Here is a 20,115-nt window from a genome sequence, read left to right on the forward strand (position 1 = left end):
CACCACCCTAAACATTCACTCCCTTCACCACCGGCGCACAGTGGCTGCAGTGTGTACCATCCACAGGATACACTGCAGCAATTTGTCAAGGCTTCTTCGACAGCACCTCCCAAACCCACGACATCCACCACCTAGAAGGACAAGAGCAGCGGGCACATGGGAACAACACCACCTGCACGTGCCCCTCCAAGTCACACACCATCCCAACTTGGAAATATATTCCGTTCCTTCATCATCGCTGGGTCAAAATCCTGGAACGCCCTTCCTAACAGCACTGTGGGAGAACCTTCACCACACGGACTGCAGCGGTTCAAGAAGGCGGCTCACCACCACCTTCTCAAGGGAAATTAGGGATGGGCAATAAATGCTGGCCTCGCCAGCGATGCCCACATCCCATGAACGAATAAAAAAAAACCTTCTTCTGTAGCCTGGCCCATCGAAGTCATCATCTGACTCTCTGCAGCAGAACTAGTGTGTGACCTCGCCCTCCAGTGAGCTGGGACCTGCAGTATCCTTTCCCCCCCTCTCTGGCTCCTGTGCACTTGTGCCCAGTGTCTCACCACATGCAGATACCTCCTCTATCCTAGCCTCTAAACTACGCGCAGTGTCAGTCTCTGAGCTGGCGGCTGCGAGTGTAAGATAGAGTGACGGTGTGTTTTCACCATTACTGTCATCTTCCTCTGCCTCCTCTGACTGGTTCCAGTTCTTGGGCATCTGAAATTACAAAGGGGCAGGGGTTATGTTGTGGTGAGAGGAGAGGAGACAGTAAAACGTATGTGCTTACACCATCTGCAGCATGAGTCAGAAAAGATTGTGGGATAAGGGAGAAGTGGGAAGCGAGAAAGAGGATTAGGTATGCAGAGACCCTCATCATCGATACTGCCAGTGGCTATGCCCTCAGCGGTGGCCCTTCCAATGATGGCGAGCACTGTCTCCTCCATGCGAGTTAGGACATGTAGGAATGCCTGTCCTCCTCCAGTTCTTTCTTGCTGCCTACAGTTATGCGCCACTTTCCCCTGCAAGAGGGAAGTGTGTCAGTGAGTGTCCTGCAAAATGTTTGGGTAATGTGGTGGTCATGGGTGATAGCCGCCAGTATGTGTGATCTGTGAGTTGTGGGTGTGGTAATGTTTGAGGGTGAGCACAGATTGAAAGAGTTTGTCGGTAGATGGGTGATGGGGGAGTGTAGTGCCAGTGGATGAGGCTGGTGGAGCATTTTGCTAGGATATGTCACTTGAAAGTTGAACACACTCACCTTGATCATCATGCCAAATCACTGAACTTCTTCCTGCACTGCAACCATGTTCTTGGCGCTATGCTCTTGGTATTGACCTCGTTCGCTACTTCCTCCCACTGCCTCCCTGCGGATATAGGATGCCTCTCCTTCTGACCACCTCTTGCACCAAGGCCTCTAGTGCAACATCAGAGAACCTTGGTGCATGCTCTCTCGCAGGTACAGTCCACTATCCAACTATCACAGCCCAGGAATTACTTCTCACATCACTTCCTGCAGCCGCAGTGCACCTCCCCTTTAAGAGGTGCAGGCTACCTTTAAGCAGTGCGAGCCACTCCCGATATTGAGGCCCGCTGCTGCTGTGTGCAGCTAATCAACAGTGCTGGTTGCACGCAGCTATCATTGAAAAATCATTAGGCAAAACGAATGTTATGTGCTGTCTGCATCGCAAACAACGGGCACAAGTTAATCGCGCACTGCAATCCCAGCGCCCGTTTTCGGAGGTTATCCAATATAACTCCCAATAGGTTTCATTTAAATGTTTAGTTGAAAACCTGTTCAAACTCATCATCCAGGGTGCATGCAAATCATTTTCAAAAACATAAAAACTGAAATACTGTTATACACAGGCACTATTTGATTTTTCTGTTGATGTGGAGAAAAATAATAACATGTTTGGAATGCCAAGATAAATAAAAGCTGCCTCAGATGTATAATTAATACTATTTGTCATTTTCATAAAAGAGAAACTAATCACAACTGTAAAAGTAGGGAACATGGGAATCAAAAGTGAGGAATGTGGCTAGAAAAACTACCAATGAGGAATCAAACGTGAACAGTCAGCAGAATGAATTAATAAAAGAAAGAGAGAAAAAGAGGCAGTAAAATCACTCCAAATCTTTTTGAAAAATACTGTTGGTCACAATTGTGATTTCTCCACTAAGCTGATGACTTACTGCTGAAAATAAAATTTGTGATAATATAAAAACCATAAAAATTACAACATAAACTTATGTGTACAATAGTATTTGCTGTGTTAGATATGCCTCGAACAATGTTTTCCATTGAAGGCATGAGAAGCCTAAACCTTGAGTTCAGTCATCATTCTGAAGAAGCTCAACAAGATAACAGCATGAATCTACGCGTACAACTTCCAGATTTTTATTATGATTTACAGCATTAACAGAGCATACAAACTTAATATTTGTAAGCATACTGCCCCCTTCTCCACTTTAGTGTATCAACAGAAAATTAGAGAACAAAACACACTTTTAGGAACAGTAAAAGTAAACAGAATTTGTATTTTTATATATATATATATATATAAACAAAGTAAAGCATGATGTCTTTAATTTTTTTCCTGAGGTTACTTTGAAAGCAAAAATTTATACTATATACTAGCTGATCACCCACAACTACACTCAGCAAGTACAGAAAGAGAGCTGAATGCATATGGGTGAGGAGAAAACCAGTGACTAGAAAAGGGCCCTGGCTGGAACTACTCAGAGCAAATATTTATATTTTGTAATATATTCTAAATGCTTACAATGCTGCATTTAGTTTACATATGTTTATTATCTCAGCACTTAAAATCAAGCCTCAAGAATTCATATAAACAATTGTAAAATCTGTAAGAACAGTGCCATTACTCAAGGTTGGAGGGGTGCTCTAAATTAATCTTGATTTAAATACATATATTTAAGCAGAGCCTATGGTAGCATTAAGTACTATGCAAAGATACCTGGTAAAACTAATTAACATCTTAAGTTTTTATATGTTTCTTGACCTTCAATATTAAAAACCCACAGAGTAAACAGATGCTCCCCATATTACAACCAGAGATCTATTTATTTAAGTGTGGCATGTAAGGGGAACACATATTTATTTACCTGCAGTAGGCAAAGAAAATATTTATTTTTCAGGAACAAAACAAAAAAAACCCTATTTGCAACAGCAAAATGTCAGACTGTTTGTGAGCAACATCATTAGAACATAAGAGATAGGAGCAGGAGTAGGCCATACGGCCCCTCGAGTCTGCTCTGCCATTCAATAAGATCATGGCTGATCCTTGGCCTCAACTCCACTTTCCCGCCCGATCCCCACATCCCTCGATTCCCCTTGAGTCCAAAAATCTATCTATCTCAGCCTTGAATATACTCAATGACTCAGCACCCACAGCCCTCTGGGGTAGAGAATTCCAAAGATTCACAATCCTCTGAGTGAAGAAATTCCTCCTCATCTCACTCCTAAATGGCCGACCCCCTATCCTGAGACTATGCCCCCTAATTCTAGACTCTCTAGCCAGGGGAAACAACCTCTCAGTATCTACCCTGTCAAGCCCCCTCAGAATCTTCTATGTTTCAATGAGATCACCTCTCATTCTTCTAAACTCCAGAGAGTATAGGCCCATTCGACTTAATCTCTCCTCATAGGACAATCCTCTCATCCCAGGAATCAATCTAGTAAATCTTCGTTGCACTGCCTCCAAGGCAAATATATCCTTCCTTAGATAAGGAGACCAAAACTGTACACAGTTCTCCAGGTGTGGTCTCACCAAAGCCCTGTACAATTGTAGCAAGACTTCCTTACTCTTGTACTCCAACCCCCTTGCAACAAAGGCCAATATGCCATTTGCCTGACAGAAACAAAAGGCAGTAAGGGAGAGTGTACAGAACATGACCGGACAGATGGTCTGAGAAAGCAGGGCAAAGACCAAGGGAAGTCTAGATTAAACTGCATTTATTTCAATGCAAGAAGTCTGATGGGCAAGGCAGATGAACTCAGGGCATGGATGGGTACATGGGACTGGGATGTTATAGCTATTACTGAAACATGGCTAAGGGAGGGGCAGGACTGGCAGCTCAATGTTCCAGGGTACAGATGCTATAGGAAAGATAGAGCAGGAGGTAAGAGAGGAGGGGGAGTTGCGTTCTTGATTCGGGAGAACATCACGGCAGTAGTGAGAGGGGATATATCCGAGGGTTCGCCCACTGAGTCTATATGGGTAGAACTGAAAAATAAGAAGGGAGAGATCACTTTGATAGGATTGTACTACAGACCCCCAAATAGTCAACGGGAAATTGAGGAGCAAATATGTAAGCAGATTACAGACAGCTGCAAGAAAAATAGGGTGGTAATAGTAGGGGACTTTAACTTTCCCAACATTGACTGGGACAGCCATAGCATTAGGGGCTTAGATGGAGAGAAATTTGTTGAGTGTATTCAGGAGGAATTTCTCATTCAGTATGTGGATGGCCCGACTAGAGAGGGGGCAAAACTTGACCTCCTCTTGGGAAATAAGGAAGGGCAGGTGACAGAAGTGTTAGTGAGGGATCACTTTGGGACCAGTGATCATAATTCCATTAGTTTTAAGATAGCTATGGAGAAGGATAGGTCTGGCCCAAAAGTTAAAATTCTAAATTGGGGAAAGGCCAATTTTGATGGTATGAGACAGGAACTTTCAGAAGTTGATTGGGAGAGTCTGTTGGCAGGCAAAGGGACGTCTGTTAAGTGGGAAGCTTTCAAAAGTGTGTTAACCAGGGTTCAGGGTAAGCACATTCCGTATAAAGTGAAGGGCAAGGCTGGTAGAAGTAGGGAACCTTGGATGACTCGGGAGATTGAGGCACTAGTCAAAAAGAAGAAGGAGGCATATGACATGCATAGGCAGCTGGAATCAAGTGGATCCCTTGAAGAGTATAGAGATTGCCGGAGTAGAGTTAAGAGAGAAATCAGGAGGGCAAAAAGGGGATATGAGATTGCTTTGGCAGATCAGGCAAAGGTGAATCCAAAGAGCTTCTACAAATACATAAAGGGCAAAAGGGTAACTAGGGAGAGAGTAGGGCCTCTTAAGGATCAACAAGGTCATCTATGTGCGGAACCACAAGAGATGGGTGAGATCCTGAATGAATATTTCACATCGGTATTTACGGTTGAGAAAGGCATGGATGTTAGGGAACTTGGGGAAATAAATAGTGATGTCTTGAGGAGTGTGCATATTACAGAGAGGGAGGTGCTGGAAGTCTTAACGCGCATCAAGGTAGATAAATCTCCGGGACCTGATGAAATGTATCCCAGGACGTTATGGGAGGTTAGGGAGGAAATTGCGGGTCCCCTAGCAGAGATATTTGAATCATCCACCGCTACAGGTGAGGTGCCTGAAGATTGGAGGGTAGCAAATGTTGTGCCTTTGTTTAAGAAGGGCGGCAGGGAAAAGCCTGGGAACTACAGACCAGTGAGCCTGACATCTGTAGTGGGTAAGTTGTTAGAGGGTATTCTGAGGGACAGGATCTACAGGCATTTGGAGAGGCAGGGACTAATTAGGAACAGTCAGCATGGTTTTGTGAGAGGAAAATCATGTCTCACGAATTTGATTGAGTTTTTTGAAGGGGTAACCAAGAAGATAGATGAGGGCTGTGCAGTAGACGTGGTCTACATGGACTTCAGCAAAGCATTTGACAAGGTACCGCATGGTAGGTTGTTACATAAGGTTAAATCTCATGGGATCCAAGGTGAGGTAGCCAATTGGATACAAAATTGGCTTGACGACAGAAGACAGAGGGTGGTTGTAGAGGGTTGTTTTTCAAACTGGATGCCTGTGTCCAGCGGTGTGCCTCAGGGATCGGTGCTGGGTCCGCTGTTATTTGTTATTTATATTAATGATTTGGATGAGAATTTAGGAGGCATGGTTAGTAAGTTTGCAGATGACACCAAGATTGGTGGCATTGTGGACAGTGAAGAAGGTTATCTCGGATTGCAACGGGATCTTGATAAATTGGGCCAGTGGGCCGATGAATGGCAGATGGAGTTTAATTTAGATAAATGTGAGGTGATGCATTTTGGTCGATCGAATCGGGCCAGGACCTACTCCGTTAATGGTAGGGCGTTGGGGAGAGTTATAGAACAAAGAGATCTAGGAGTACAGATTCATAACTCCTTGAATGTGGAGTCACAGGTGGATAGGGTGGTGAAGAAGGCATTCGGCATGCTTGGTTTCATTGGTCAGAACATTGAATGCAGGAGTTGGGATGTCTTGTTGAAGTTGTACAGGGCATTGGTGAGGCCACACTTGGAGTACTGTGTACAGTTCTGGTCACCCTATTATAGAAAGGATATTATTAAACTAGAAAGAGTGCAGAAAAGATTTACTAGGATGCTACCGGGACTTGATGGTTTGACTTACAGGGAGAGGTTAGACAGACTGGGACTTTTTTCCCTGGAGAGTAGGAGGTTAAGGGGTGATCTTATAGAAGTCTATAAAATAATGAGGGGCATAGATAAGGTCGATAGTCAAAATCTTTTCCCAAAGGTAGGGGAGTCTATAACGAGGGGGCATAGATTTAAGGTGAGAGGGGAGAGATACAAAAGGGTCCAGAGGGGCAATTTTTTCACTCAAAGGGTGGTGAGTGTCTGGAACGAGCTGCCAGAGGCAGTAGTAGAGGCGGGTACAATTTTGTCTTTTAAAAAGCATTTGGACAGTTACATGGGTAAGATGGGTATAGAGGGATATGGGCCAAGTGCAGGCAATTGGGACTAGCTTAGTGGTATAAACTGGGCGACATGGACATGTTGGGCCGAAGGGCCTGTTTCCATGTTGTAACTTCTATGATTCTATGATATGATTCTAACTGCTTGCTGTACCTGCATGCTAACTTTATGTGTTTCTTTAACAAGGACACCCGGATCTCTCTGAACACCAACATTTAATAGTTTCTCACCATTTAAAAAATACTCTGTTTTTCTATTCTTCCTATCAAAGTGAATAACCTCACATTTCCCCACATTATACTCCATCTGCCACCTTCTTGCCCACTCACTTAACCTGTCTATATCCCTTTGCAGGCACTTTTTGTCCTCCTCACAGCTTACTTTCCCACCTACCTTTGTATCATCAGCAAACTTGGATACATTACACTCGGTCCCTTCATCTAAGTCATTAATATAGGTTGTAAATTGCTGAGGCCCCAGCACTGATCCTTGAGGCACCCCACTAGCTACAGCCTGCCAATCTGAAAATGACCCGTTTATCTCTACTCTCTGTTTTCTTTCTGTTAACCAATCCTCTATCCACGCTAATATATTACCCCCAACCCCATGAGCTCTTATCTTGCGTAGCAACCTTTTATGCAGCACTTTATCAAATGTCTTTTGGAAATCCAAATATACTACATTCACTGGTTCCCCTTTATCTACCCTGCTAGTTACATCCTCAATGAACTCTAATAAATTTGTTAAACTCGATTTCCCTTTCATAAAACCATGTTGACTCTGCCTAATCATATTACGATTTTTTTAAGTGCCCTGCTACAACTTCCTTAACAATGGATTTCAGCATTTTCCCGACGACTGATTCAGGCTAACTGGCCTGTAGTTCCCAGTTTTCTCTCTCCCTCCTTTCTTGAATAGCGGGGTTACATTTACTACCTTCCAATCCGCTGGGACCGTTCCAGAATCTAGAGAATTTTGGAAGATCACAACAAATGCATCCACTATCTCTGCAGCATCTCTTTTAGAACCCTAGGACGTAGGCCATCAGGTCCAGGGGATTTGTCGGCTTTTTGTCCCATTAGTTTGTCTACTACTTTTTCACTACTGATATTAATTGTTTTAAGTTCCTCACTCTCATTTGCCCCTTGGTTCCCCACTATTTTTGTTATGCTTTTTGTGCCTTCTATTGTGAAGACAGGTACAAAATATTTGTTTAACATCTCTGACATTTCCTTATTCCCCATTATAATTTCTCCTGTTTCAGCCTCTAAAGGACCAATGTTTACTTTTGCTACTCTCTTCCTTTTGACATACTTTTAAAAACAGATTGTAAGAGCTTCTTGCTAGTTTACTCTCATATTCTATTTTCTCCCCTTTTCTCAATTTTTTGGTCATCCTTTGCTGGTTTCTAAAACTCTCCCAATCCCCAGGTCTTGCTCCTAGTGTGGAACCATCACTTCAGATGTACACTTCAGGGTATAAAATGTAATTTAAAAAGGGATAGGGAAAAAGGCTGTCGATGCTTGTTTTGTCTTACCTAGAATCAGTAATTTACAAGCACTTGCTAATCTGCAAACTTGCTTACCAGTACAAAAAAGCTTCTAATTGAACTCACATTTGCAGCAATTAGACTTTGTGACCTTAAAGAGAAAGGCCACATTATACACAGCTCCACACTTTATTAGCAGAATACATAACAGCCCTGTCACTATAAATCAACATCCCTTCATAACTACCTTCAATGTGCTGGAGTTTTAATTCTTTCTGATTCATGAAAGAACTGCTGCAACAAATCACCACTTGGAAGAGAATCTCTGTACATGGTAAACTGTAGGAAAATATTTTCAAAATCTACCAAATTTGTACTTACATTGAAAATATTTACCTGTATTATTATAAAGATACTAAATGTATTCAAGTGCCCTCTCCTAGCAAGCCAGTGTTCTGTGTTGTGGTGTCTCTTTCCAGTAACCCAATTATTAAGTGGGAACCACAACCATAAGCTCTTCCTTCACGAGTCATGGATACCCTCTTCTGACTGGCTGTTGCTAAGAGTGTTTAGAAGGGACTAACAGAGAATCATTCCAGAAGAAATTGAAAGCACAGCTATTACACTTATGTGTTGTATCTTCTCTCTTATAAGTTCTTGTTGGGCTTACTTGCATGGCAAACAGATGCAACAACATTTAGAACCGCTGAATCCAGAGTTTGCTGGTCCAGCCTGGTTGCTAGTTTGTCTACCTTTTCCCTTTCTCATTTACTTTTCTACTGTGCAACATCAACGTCTCTCACAGTGGCAGCATCTTGGTGAATGGCGTTCTGCCATCTGACTTTATAGGAAGCTGCTCCCAGGACTCCACATTGGTCTCACAGTTCTTTAGGTTCCTTTTCAATGTGCCCTTGTAACACTTAAAGATTTACTCTCTTTCAGCTGGGAGTTGAAGACAAGCTTGGGTGGCCTGTCGTCAGTCATTCTCAATATGTGCCCAGACCTGAGGCTTGATGAGTGTGGCCTTGAGAACTAATACATTAGCACAAGCCAGAACTCCATGTGTTTAGAATCCTGTCTTGCATTTTTGATGTCTGTGATGGTGCAAGGATGAAGAGAGGAAAGTTTTCAAGATCTTTGTTGTGGCTTCTGTAAACTGCCCATGGTTCACAGCCATCAAGAAGAGACAGCAGCTCCATTGGCATATCCAATTTAAGATTTGTTTTGATTTGAGCAAACCAGCCAATTAGTCTCTTCAGTGATCCACATTCTGGACAACTCTTTCTTGTAAACAGCAATATCTCTCATCTTGGTCTTCCACTTGGTCGATTTCCTGATTGGAGAAGTACTTATACGTATATTGGGGTAACCCAATTACACAATGTAAGAATATGGTTTAAAACTAGCATGGTCAAGTATCCCGTCTCACATAGTGTCCAGGCATTTAGCAAGAGGGCAGTGCTAGTGGGGGCGCTCATCTCTGGGTTAACAGAACACACAAGGCCATGAGACACAGATAAGAGCCTTTGCATTCCTAAGAAGAACAAACAGTTTACAAAACAGAGATGAAGGTCGGGGTAACTAGTCTTGCTAGTAAAACAGCTCATCTTGAGCTGTTAGCATGGCGGGATAATTAACAATTAGGTGATACGGCCAAAGGCGCGTACGTGCAGAACAAAGCAGCTGAATAGGGCATGCTTCATCCCAAAGTTAGAGCTTTCAGGACAGTCAGAAGTCCATAGCAAAAGGCAGCCTACGGAGGTCGAGTCTGGTCATCTTGAGTCCGCGGGAAACCAGGTTGTATTACTTGCTTGTCATTTAATGTAAACTGAAGACAGTTTTATTATAATACTGTTGTGAGTCAATATATTAAAACTTGTTGTTGAATAACCACTCGGGCCCAAATCACCTGCAAGTTATTGTTGAAGGGCTAATAACCCTTTGTTGCGACAGTAAAGGGAAAATCCGCTTACACTCAATCAGCACAATGAAGGCTGCAAAATCACGAAGCAGGTTTAAAAGATGACAAGCACTGGGGATGACACTGGTCTACAGTTACTGATCCATCAACAGCATAAAAACTAAAATATACTGATAGTGTCTAAATATACACAGGTGCTTGTTAGACGTGAACTATAAAAAAACTGAAAAAAGTAGCTTCCTACGTGTGGGAACACAGTGCAGTGAATGTGTGTTGGTGCTAAAATGCATTCCTTGGGATGCTGGATCAGTCTCACTTTGATGGGTCATTATCTGGAAGACCAGCTTTAGTTTCAAGTCCTTTAAGTACGTGACGTTATCCAAAGATCTTAGTCTTTTTCCAGAAAACAGCAACAAGGAATCTATACATCACAAAATGACTGTACTGGAAAGAATTAGGCAAGTGAAACAATTAAGGAGAATCTGGTGTGAGTATCTTAGGCTGTTCTTCTCTCACATCAGGATTTCTCCCTCTCATTAAAGTTGACTGCTAGTATTTCTCTCATACTTTCCAGATTTCTCGCATCACATGGTTTCCATCACCGAAGCACCACATGTGCAACACAAAATGGCGTCTAATAATTTGCAAATTTGGAGTTTCAATCGTAGTTTAAAAGTTTCACTGTTATGAATATTTTTATAGGAACGTAGGAACAGGAGAAGGACATTCAGCCCCTCAAGCCTGTTCCGCCATTCAATTAGATCACGATGGATCTCTTAACTTCATCTACCCGACTTGGTTCCGTAACCCTTAATACCCTTGCCTAATAAAAATCAATCAATCTCAGTTTTGAAATTTTCAATTGACCCCCAGCCTCAACAGACAGGGGAGAGAGTTCCAGATTTCTACTTCCCTTTGCATGAAGAAGTGCTTTCTCCATCACCCCTAAATGGCTTAGCTCTAATTTTAAGGTTATGTATGCTCCCTCGTTCTGGACTCTCCCACCGGAGGAAATAGTTTTTCTCCATCTACCCCATCAAATTCTTTAATCATCTTAAACAACTCAATTAGATTACCACTTAATCTTCTATATTCAAGGGAATACAAGCCTAGTCTATGCAACCTGTCCTCATAAATTAACCCTTTTAGCCTCGGTAGCATTCTGGTGAATCTGCGCTGCACCCCCTCCAAGGCCAATATATCCTTCCTGAGGTGCAGTGCCCAGAACTGAATGCAGTTAAAACATCTTGATAATGATCATTTTATAACATCAGATAAAACAATAAATCAGTGGTATACTAAAAGTTGACACGGGTAGGTGAAAATTTGTATAAGTGGGATGATTTGCTTGGTTTGTGACAATCAATTTGAAATAAACATAGTTCTCTTGTTTAAAAAAGTGCAGTTTTTCTATATGATAAATCAGTTTAAAATGGGGGAAAAATGTAAACTTGTAAAATGTACTCAAATCACACCAGATTTTAATCAGACCATTTGTATCTCAAGAACTACCTAGCAGTGAAATTTTATATTTTCTCATCATCCATCTTTCATGGTACTGTGTTAATATGACAGAAGCACAGAGGCACACCCGACGAACATCTAAGTGAGAATCCTTTACAGAAGGCTCAATTAGATGCTGCATAACTGAAACCCAGTCTCCCTAATCTGGTCACCTCCATATCAATAGCCACCTATATACCAAATTTGAGGTTATTATGCTATATCAAGAACTAGTCTATAAATATACATACAAACAGACACACTGAGATTTTACTGACCTTCTGTTTCAGGAGGTTTACTAAAAAGTATTATGATATACTGATGATCCAATATTGTGGCAGCACATTAAATTGTCATTTTCCAGGAAGTATGAATTTTATTCAAGTAAAAAGACCTGGTTATAGCAGTCTTACCTACTTTTCCAGATGATGTATAATAAGAATACCATCTTGGTTTATCACCAGTCAGAAAAAAAGATCAGGAGTTTTATGTCACATCACAACAGTCTACTCTGTTCAATAAACTGGTAGTTTCACTACCCACAGAACTGGAAATCATTCTGATGAAGTGTACTTTTTGCAACTCACTCCACTAATACACTGAATCTTAAAACAGAGTACTTTCATAGTAAACAAAAGAATTCAGTATAGTTTTCATATCTGCATAACAAAGGGTAAACCTACTATGCATTGTAAACCAGTAATAGGCATGGCACCTTGAATGTGCTCCCTCCATCAACAATACCACAGCACATAGTGTACCATTTAAAGACATGCTTAATATTCTACCAGCAACCACATGCCAATAGAATCCCTCACCTCTGACAGTATGTTGCAGATATTCTTTAGCTTAGTACGCATCAGCAATGTGCCTTTCAAACTAGAGAAGCAACAGCCATAATAAACGGTGAGACAGCTTTTATTTAATTCCCAAGCTGGCATAGATGCAGGGTTACTTCCCGTAAGATAGTGCAGTTGAGATCAAAGGCCAGGGTTCACTTTTGCATTAAGAGTACCATATGACCAAATTCTTGTATCTTAACAGCAAAACAAACCTCTAACAATTGCCAACAAAAGGGCTAGACTGCAGTTTTAGACCCTCCTTTCCCCTCCCTTCAATTCTATTTCACGTTTCTATTCTTCTCTGCCTAGGCCCAGGTTATTTTTGACAACACAGTAGGATACAGCAGCTTTCATCTGTGCCCTTGAAATGAGTAAACTTTTAACCAATTTAGAATGTGCTTCTTTTAAAACTGTGAAAATACTTTGACCTCACATTGCCAAATTGCAGTAGTATTAATCAGGTGCCGATCCTTAATGTGTTGGATCGGTGGGACTTACAAGTTTCAGAATTCTGCTCATAGTACATAGGAACTTAGAGATCAAAATAACTATCTATGTAGTAGAACAGTCACCTAGGACACACATGGATTTTTTTTGATCCTTCTACCTGGTACAAGGCCAACCGATTACTATCACTCCACTTTAAAACACAATACAGAAAACAGAATCTGTACAAATGTGGGAGACAGAGTTTTTCCTGGGCATCTCAAAATTTTACATGCATTGCAGCCAGATAGAATTTCACTTATTTTAAAGAGAAAATGAACAGCAACAGGTCTGTCAGCATCTTAAAGGAGAAGAAACAAGCAGAACATTTTATGCAGGGACCCTGTGTGGGAATGCAAGTTCTGAGTCCCTAGCCAAAACACTAACTTTATCTCTTCTCCTATTGTAGATGCTGAGTGACCTATGGTGTATTTTCTGTATTAACAGTTTTTTTTCTGTTTATATCCCGCTTGTTTTCTCATTCATAGCCAGCAACAAAAATTCCCAGAAAATGTCGGTCGCTCTATTAGCACACTGCTACAATTGTTTTTGGGATGTTTCACTCTGGAATTTATTTTTATGGCACATTTTGATTAAGGCTCTAACGAATCTTAGATACAAATTAGACATGCCAAACTTATGATTGGGCCAAAACAAAAGCACTGAATTTTTAAAGAAGGAAAAAAAAAGCAGAATTATTGTAATTTGTGTTTTATTTTTGCCCCTCCCCCCACCCCCACCAAGTTTGCATGTGGGTAAGAGGATTAGTACAATGTATGCTTGATCTATAATTCCTGGGCAACTTCATATTTACATCTATGAAAAACAAATTCTACAAAGGAGTTCCTGTTCGTCACTATGACATATATACATATTAAAGTGGTTAAGATTTATTGTTATTATTTCACTGCCTACAGTAATCAATATTTAAAATCTACTCACTGTACTTAAAGATTTCAATAAAAAAATTACTTCAATCAGTGCATTACTGAGCCATACAGACCTGTTTGGTTTTTGTTGAGTTAACCAATTTAAGCCAGAATATCACTAAATTAGCCTCAGTATTCTTGGGCTAGGAAGAGAAATATTATCTAAGGTTCCTATTTATTACTGCTATCCAGTGGCTTCTGCTGGAAAGTGCATGTGGCAAGAGGTTGAGTGCCAATGTAGGCTTGATTTATGATGCATGGGTCAGATGAGACACTCGACTCCGATGTTTCCAGGGGTGGGGTTAGGAACGCGCAACCCGTGCAATTGCACGGGGCCCTGAGCAGTTCCAGTGAAAGGACACCTATGCAATGGTAATAATAGCAAGCATGCCTTTTCATGAACGTATGTTTGCGATTTGACACTAGATTAAGTAGGTAGTATTTAGTATCATTGTCTAGTAAAATGTAGGGGCCCCAAACTGAACCTTTGCACGGGGTGCCCGCAAGGCAAATGCCGCTCCTGGATGCTTCCCTCCATCAAATAGTCTCCCAACGCTCATTATCTGTGCTTACATATGCAAAATAGCCAAATGGACAAGGTACCAAAGGACAATCAGTATCCGTGGATCTGGAGAGAGGGATCAATACCTTGAGGAGAGAAGGGGAGAAAATGGGCAGGAAAATAATAATTCTAAAGTTTTCTTAATTTTTTTGTGATTTTCCCAATTACCTCATATCTTGCCATAAAAGATGATCCTGAAGTAGTAGGAGGAATGTAATTTTTTTTAAAAAGGGAATGAGATAGTTGCTTGAAAATAAGAATATTAAATGATATATATGGGCAATGAGCAAGACAATGGCATTTGACTAGGCGGCTCATTTGGGGAAATATACTGCACAGACTTGATGGCTGAAACTATACGGAAACGGACTAAACATACAATTATACAAACTCAACTTCTCCATATGGTACTATACAGCAGTGTCATGGTAATTGTCCCACCTTGGAATGCATTAATACAGATTTCACTGTCTCCTTCAGGGAGTACCAGTCAAGAAGTGCAATGTAGCAGATGAGAGCAGGAGGTAGCAAGGTTTGGGCCACATTGCGAAGTTCAAACACAGTCTAGATCTGGTTAAACTTTTTAGCAATTCAGGGCCACTAAGTTGCAACAAATTCTCCACTAACAAGGGATTGTGAAGCCAGTGCTGGGGACTGGAAATCAGCTTTGGACGAAGCTAATACAGGCAGCTTTATGCTCTCTGATCAGTTTCTGTGTGGCCATTACACTTTCTCTTGTTTCTATATATTTGTAGATCTCCCACACTTTTTTTTACATCTCCTCTCTCTTCTGTGTATTTCTCACCATGACCTTCCTTCTATCTCCTCTCTCATCTGTGTTTTTCTCACCATGTCTGTCCACACTTAAAGATGTTCATTTACTGATACACTAAATTTGGATTTTTTACCTTTTTGAAGGTGAGAGCCCTGGGAAGATGAGAGCTAAAATGTACTAGGTAGGAAATGAGGATTTAGGCCAGGCAGGGTGAGACTGTCAGGAGATACTAAAACATACATAGATGTAAAGGAAACCTGGCATGGCAGGGGGGGAGGAGGGGAGGGGAGGAGGAAGAGGATGTTTCTGATGCTAGCCTGTTGGCAGTTAAGGGTCAGGGGAGTGCTGCCAGCATCTCAATCAGGTGCACAGCAGGGTGTTCCTGTGAACTAGCAGTAAGAATTTTAATAGGGTTCATAGGCTTAGTCAGTGTTGGGATCAAACAGATCAGCTAACTTCCCAAGTGATGATCTTGCCACTTCTGTGCTTTAATTTTTTAGCAGCAGTAGGAGTACCACTTGGCTGTCCAGTTCAGCTGATGGTCTTGAAATTGTGTAGGCCTGTCTGTCTGCTTAGAATTCATACATTTGGTGGACAGCAGCATCCTGCTGTGTGCCTAACCTGGAAAAGGGGATTTGAGCCAGGGAGAACAGCAAAGAGTAGACCTGTTTCCAAAGCTGCAGCAAATGTAAGAGCGCAGCAGAGCTGGAGCACTGAGAATAAGCCTGGGAGGTACCAAAACAGAATTGAAACACTTTTGACAGGTACAGTAAGGTGTACAGCAGACGTGAGGCAAAGTGGGTACAATGCCCAGAGTGGAGGATTAAATGGAAGCGGAATACTGGTTCCATTTTTCCCCAATGATCTGATTGGTCCATAGTGTCAAGTAGTTAAAATGGATCAATCTGATTGGTCAATGGCATAAATGACCAATCAGTAGCTCTACCAGCTCACTGCAGAATTACAGACATACAATATTACAGCACAACATTTTTAATAGGCTATGATCTATCTATTTTCATCAATTGTGACATAAAAAACTCCATAATTTCCATACCAGTGTAAATATAGAATGACTGATGGGTGAAGGCAGTACAGTAATGTACCATACTCAATCTGTTTTGGCATAGTCTTTCCATATTGGTATGAACACCAAATACATTCAATCTGCTGAAATTACATCAGAGTAAGGTACCTTAATAAAAGCAGCAACACTCATTTTCAGACAATGCCGATATAAGAACATAAGAAAAAGGAGCAGGAGTAGGCCATATGGACCCTTGGGCCTGCTCTGCCATTCAATAAGATCATGGTTGATCTTCAACCTCAACTCCACTTTCCGCTCAATCCCCATATCCCTTGATTCCCTTAGAGTCCAAAAATCTATCGATCTCAGTCTTGAATATACTCAATGACTGAGCATCCACAGCCCTCTGGGGTACGGAATTCCAAAGACTCGCGACCCTCTGAGTGAAGAATTCCTTCTCATCTCAGTCCTAAATGTCCGAACCCTTATCCTGAGACGGTGTCCCCTAGTTCTAGACTCTCCAGCCAGGGGAAACATCCTCTCAGCATCTATCCTGTCACGGCCTTTTAGAATCTTCTATGTTTCAATGAGATCACCTCTCATTCTTCTAAACTCCAGAGAGTATAGGCCCAATTTACTCAATCTTTCCTCTTAGGACAATCCTCTCCTCAGGAATCAATCTAGTGAACCTTCGTTGCACTGCCTCTAAGGAAAGTATATCCTTCCTTAGGTAAGGAGATCAAAACTGCACACAGTACTCCAGGTGTGGTCTCACCAAAGCCCTGTACAATTGCAGCAAGAGTTCCTTACTTTTGTACTCCAACCCCCTTGCAATATGCAAAGATTTTATTGCAAGTTTTCCTGAGGCCTGTCCTTAGTATATTATGCAGTGAGCTGGGGAGTAACTTGCAATTTGAAGCTTGTACACACAGCATCCAATCTGTTCACTCCTCACCTTGGCCTAGCACCACTGCGACTCGAACACACACACCAGCCTTGTGGGGAACACAGTACCATGCGTCATTACTATTCATCAGATCAGCGTAAATAAAATGACAACAAGCAAGTGGCACTCTGAATCCCTTGCCCACCACTACTAATACCATGCTGAAAATTTATAGACAATTATACACATGGTGTATGTCTTCTTACACCCATGGCAGTCAGCTTCCTCATATCTGGTTACGTGGAACTTGCTTGCTCCTATCTGATCTATAAGACTACACCAGCTAAGCCTGATCATAATGGTGCTCCAACAACTGCATCAAGAATCCATACTTTAGGAAGGACGAAAAGGCCTTGGTGAGGGTGCAGAGGAGATCTACCAGAAAGGTACCAGGGATGAGGGACTTCAGTTAAGTGGAGAGACTAGAGAAGCTGGGATTGTTTTCCTGAGAGCAGAGATGGTTATGGGGAGATTTAATAGAGGTGTACAAAATTATGAGAGGTTTTGATAGAGTAGATAGGGAGAAACTGTTTCCACTGGCTGGCGTGTCAGTAATCAGAGGACACAGATTTAAGCTTATTGGCAAAAAACTCACAGGGGAAAGGAGGAGAATTTTTTTTACACAGCGAGTTGTTATGATCTGGAATACACTGCCTGAAAGGGTGGGTGGAAGCAGATTCAATAGTAACTTTCAAAAGGGAATTGGACAAATTCTTGAAACTGAGAAATTTGCAGAGCTATGGAGAAAGAGGGGGGGGGTTGGGACTAATTGGATAGCTCTTTCAAAGAGCCAGCACAGGCATGATGGGCCGAATGGCCGCCTTCTGTACTGCATGATTCTATAATAGCTACAAGCAAACCCAAAACTAGGAAGTATAGATGCCCTGGTCCACCTCAATGACATCACGTCCATACACGATATTTGAAGCCCTGCCTCGTGCCCAACCGCATTCAGCTTCCCGCGCTGACAAGCCTGACAACACAAGCCCCGCCCCACCCCCGCGCTGATTGGCTCCTTATCAGCACCTTTGGCAGTCGCAATCTTACGATTGGTTAATACCTCCGTCCATCAATCAAAGTCCACACCCTCCTTCCCATCCAGTATGGCTGCGCCGCAAAAAGCGGACCTCGCCTCCTTCCCGTTCACTATAATTAGCCATCAAATTTTAGTCGTATTTCAATAACAAGCATTTTTTTCCTGCCTTAACACAAATGAAATCCACACAAAATTATAATTTTTTAAGTTAACATCCTAGCAATTATAAAATGTTTACCTCAAATTGTTTCTGACACGGCCTACGCTACTTCTGACAATAATCAATCACCACAAAAATGATTACAATTTTTATAAAAAGTTCAATTTACTTCATAACTATTAAAAAAGAGAATACAGCGTCGATATTTTCTCGTAAATGAATAGTTAGAGTGATCTTTGGACTCTAACAACCGCCATTTTGTGCCTGAAAAATCTTTTTGGCATCGTCATATTAAAATTATTTTATCTTTTTAATCTCTTTGACTGAGAATTTTGGTTCGTATTTTATAATCTCCTATCAGGAAAAAGTGTTTTTGTTTATCGTAAGAAGTTTGTCGATGAGCAGAGAAGAGAGAAAAAAAGAATCACCTTTGTGGCGTAAGTTGTTGTTTGACGGGGTAACAGTCGCCAGGACTACGGTGGCTATGGCGCTCGTCCTCAAGGCAACAGTTGCTAGCCTCCGGAATCAACCCAGGCAACGCAATACCGGAAATCCTGCCCACCTCCACGATTCTGACTGGCTTGTTACCGACTGTTTGGCCCATCATCTCTACATTGATTGGCTAATTGACTGTCACTCGGCTGTACCCGCCCTTTCCTCTGTTTCGATTGGTTGAGCTCTACGTCAGTAAGGACAGTCCCCTTCCGCGCGATGGTGACGATTCCAGTGGGTCATGGAGACGGGTAGTGGATGTTACTGCGCATGTACACAAAGCAACATTGAGCGAGGCACGATGGAAGATGTAGTTCATTTAATGGACCACTGTCACCTACAGTAGTCTATGGAGAGGCTAACTAAACCATGGAGCATCTTGTGAACCATTGTTTGTGAAGATGGTGGAATAGCTTCCATTCACTCACCAGAGGACATAGAAGGCATCAAGAATCTACACGTCGACAATTAATGTTGCTTTTCTAGGAAAGAAACACTATCACAATTGCTGTTAAAGTTCACATTACAGATGTGGGTGAGGCAAGCCATTTATCCCATTTTAGTTCATCCATCCAGAAAGAACTCACAGCCCCCCATCAATGTATCAGCTGTTTCTTCGGGATTTTTTTCCTCTACTACCCTATCTGGAAGTTCATTCTAAATGTTGATCAGTCTTTGTGTGAAGGACGTCTTGCCACCCTTCAAAATTTGCTTCTTGCTATTTTGAATCTGTATCCCCTTGTCTTACTGTTACAGTTTAATTTAAAGCAGCATTCAGGATTTATTTTTCCTATATCGTTTATACTATATGCAAATGTCACGACTTTTCAAGCCCAAGTTTTTCCATCTTTCCAACTTACTCTGGTTTCTGATGATAGAAATAAAACTTGTTGCCATTCTCCGCACTGCCTCCCAGGCTTGAATGCCTTTCTTTTTATGTGTAAGCATAAATTGATAACTTAAAAACAACCCCAAATATATGTCATGCAATTACTGAAAGTGCTGTGTAGCTGGGGCTTGCCATACTTTAAGGTACACGACATTGCAGCACTTGTATAGGAAGAAAATTGCAGCAAAAATTGGAGACATTTTCTAGCTGCAAAATTACAAGGTATTGTGGATATGAATTGGTACTGTTGCTGCATCTGATTGTCACAGGGATTTGGAGATACTCTTCTTTATATGTGGAGGTGCGTTTCCTCTTCCCCCTCCCCCTCACAATGGCATTTTTT

At 41.7% G+C, this 20,115-nt stretch overlaps 1 protein-coding gene across 4 annotated transcripts in view; it reads right to left on the minus strand.

The window, feature by feature from the left end:
* Positions 1-18,902, minus strand: part of rfx1a (regulatory factor X, 1a (influences HLA class II expression)) — a 119,861-nt gene extending 100,959 nt beyond the window's left edge. For all 4 annotated transcript variants that reach the window (XM_067973108.1, XM_067973109.1, XM_067973107.1 and 1 more), the window contains exon 1: positions 18,820-18,902. The gene's annotated coding sequence lies outside the window, so the exon portion shown is untranslated. The remainder of the gene's footprint in view (positions 1-18,819) is intronic.
* Between the last annotated feature and the right edge of the window lie 1,213 nt (positions 18,903-20,115).

This window comes from Heptranchias perlo, chromosome 37 (genome assembly GCF_035084215.1).
Source record: "Heptranchias perlo isolate sHepPer1 chromosome 37, sHepPer1.hap1, whole genome shotgun sequence".
NCBI lineage: Eukaryota > Metazoa > Chordata > Chondrichthyes > Hexanchiformes > Hexanchidae > Heptranchias > Heptranchias perlo.